Genomic DNA, 2,668 nt, shown 5'->3' on the forward strand with positions numbered 1-2,668 from the left:
CATCCTTTTAGTCCCCTAACACTACACTGCAGCCAGTCAATCAATGTTACATTCTCCGCTTACTCCCAGAAGCTAAACCATCAGTCTCATGCCCCGCCCCCCTTATTCATGCAGATGCATTGATTGTTTCTAAAGAGGGGCAAGGAGGAAACTCTACTCCTTGGACAGGATAGTTCATCACACCCCTTTTACCCTTCCAAAGGAGGAGAAATGGCTCAAACGACAAAGCACATATCTCCAGGAGCGGTTTCTACAGCAGGGGAATTAAGTCGTTCGTATTGGTTGTTTTTTGCAGAGAAATATTTTTTAGGGAACAAAAATAACTCATTCTTTTTGTTCAGGATCATTAAGATTCCCTAGTGTAAATTTCCTTAGCTTTTTTCACAACTGATCTTATATCTTTTCTTACTCATACATAAAACTCCTAGACTCAGTCCACTACATTTAAGTAAATAACTGGTGAGATTCATCTAGAGTCAAGTTTTCGTTTCTTTTTAATCCTGGAGGCTTTGATGAGCACTTTAGGCTAGCAGATTTGGGGTTAGGATTGTTTCTTGTTCGCTGTCAATACTTGCCTTTTAGGTTGATGGAACAAGTAGAGCTAGTGGTTAAGTCTGTCCAGACAGGATCTTTCTCAAGAAAGGCATGCTCAGAGTAGACCTTCATCCTGAAAAAAAGGAGCAACTGGTCATAGTACCAGTTGAAGCCTTCCACTAACACCTCTACGTTATGATATATCACGGACAAAAATGTTGACTGTAAGTTAGTATTGGTATGCTCAAGCTTTATAAATAGCCCTGAGAATGCCAGACTGGTTAATGCATTTCATTAGTAAAACCTGACTATCAAAGGGAAAATCCCTCAGGAGAGGTAGGAGAAGGCGAGAGTGTAGCGCTGTTTTGAATTTTAATGAAAACAGCCAATAGAACGTAAGCTGATTTCATCCATTACTACGAAGAAAGAAAACCACGGAGGCATATATATAAATTTTTAACATATCATTACATTGCTTAGGAAAGCCATTCATTCATTTAGAGCGTAAGGAATGAGACTCACACATATTAGATAGTGAGTCACTTTTGGAGAGAGAAAAGAGTGGGCCCACTGCTGTTGTGTCTGAGGCTCAGCTGGAAGCTGTTCCTTTGGGTAAGAAGGTGACCCAGGAAGAGGTTAAGTGGAATACTAGAGGAGACAGTCTTCCCTGTGGGCCACATATGATGCAAATATGATGCTACTTGCAGCTGGCCGATAGATCGGTTATCACCTGCCTCTGGTAGCCTTGGGCAGCCTTGGACTTCTGTAAATGTAATGCCTGCTCCACTCTGGAGCCGTCTTTCTGACACTCTAGAAATTTCTACTTGGCCCCCTATTTATCAACAGACCCACACCTGGCCACTTTTTACCTTTATTCAAATGGTGATTAGGTTTGTTGAAGATGTTTCCTGATGAAGCCTCTCCTTGTCCCCAATGGCCACTACATTTTGTTCATCTTGCAAATTCCACGAATAGGGTTAGACCTAGTCACCTGGTCATCTGAAAAAAGGGAAAAAAAATCATCAATAAAATACTAATGACAAATTCATGGGGAAGAAAGAAGGGGAGAGAGTGAGGATGGAAGGAGAGAAAGAGAGAAATGATTATTGGTAACAGAAGAGCAAAAGCGTTGACTCCAGGCTACCTCCATCTTTCACCATCTGGAACATCATTATTGTACCTCAGAAAAAAAATCTCTTTGAGTTTCTCTCCACCATGTAATTTTACCACAGTGGTTTTGCTTGTATCTTCCTCCTCAAATAAAAATATTCAGAGCATGGATGTCTGAGATAATGCCTTATTGAATCTACTTTTAATAATGGCAAAATGATTTTTACCCCAAGTTAAAGGTCCATAGAAACATTAGTGTGTCTCTTTGTGTAATTAAGCCCTATGCTCCCTTCCATAACCTTTATGGGCTTGCTCCCTAAATAGTTTTAGACTAGGGCCTTGTAGCAGACATCTCTGATGTCTACATCATATCGTCCCAACCCATCTCTCATTTCAGTCCCAGATGAATCAGGTGGACAGTTCTTTATAATCTCAGTCACAACTGTTTTGATAGTGTCCCACCCAAAACACACATAGTACATATTCCTGATTTTTATTAGAATCTTCTCTGACCCTATGGTTTTCCATGTGACTCATTAGTGTGGAAGAATCGAAACTCCAGTGGGCAACCTTCTAAACACAGGTAGACAATTCCTGTATATTTATATGCTTCTCAGAAGATCCTGGTGGAATAAAGCTTCATTGCCTAAAGCAATAACTTGGCAATATAACAACTCATTGTTATATTGGTTTTCTTCTTTCTCTGTCTTATTCCCATTCCCTCATTCTTGCTTCCTGGTATCATTTCCAAAACCAACTTCCCACACAAAAATCCTTGCTTTGGACTCTACTTGGAGGAAATCTAAATTATAAGTGTAAAATATACATTATATATGATGTAGTTCAGGGACCTACTATAGGAAAATTAATAAACATAACCAAGCCTACCCTGCATATCTACTGAGATGATCATCATTGGTAAACAGAAGATCTTAGATTTCAATGCATAGTCTGTCAACTGCATCAGGGAACTCAATTAAAGGGAAGTTCAGCCTGATGAAATCTAGATAGCCATTATCTCTTT

The 2,668-nt window shown here is 39.7% G+C and overlaps 1 long non-coding RNA gene across 1 annotated transcript in view; it reads right to left on the bottom strand.

The window, feature by feature from the left end:
• Positions 1-1,416: 1,416 nt before the first annotated feature.
• LOC111741674 overlaps positions 1,417-2,668 on the bottom strand; it is an 85,910-nt gene continuing 84,658 nt past the window's right edge. Inside the window, exon 3 of the long non-coding RNA XR_002781058.1 lies at positions 1,417-1,533. This is a non-coding gene — a long non-coding RNA (uncharacterized LOC111741674). The remainder of the gene's footprint in view (positions 1,534-2,668) is intronic.

Source organism: Pteropus vampyrus, unplaced genomic scaffold (assembly GCF_000151845.1).
Source record: "Pteropus vampyrus isolate Shadow unplaced genomic scaffold, Pvam_2.0 Scaffold81, whole genome shotgun sequence".
Lineage (NCBI taxonomy): Eukaryota > Metazoa > Chordata > Mammalia > Chiroptera > Pteropodidae > Pteropus > Pteropus vampyrus.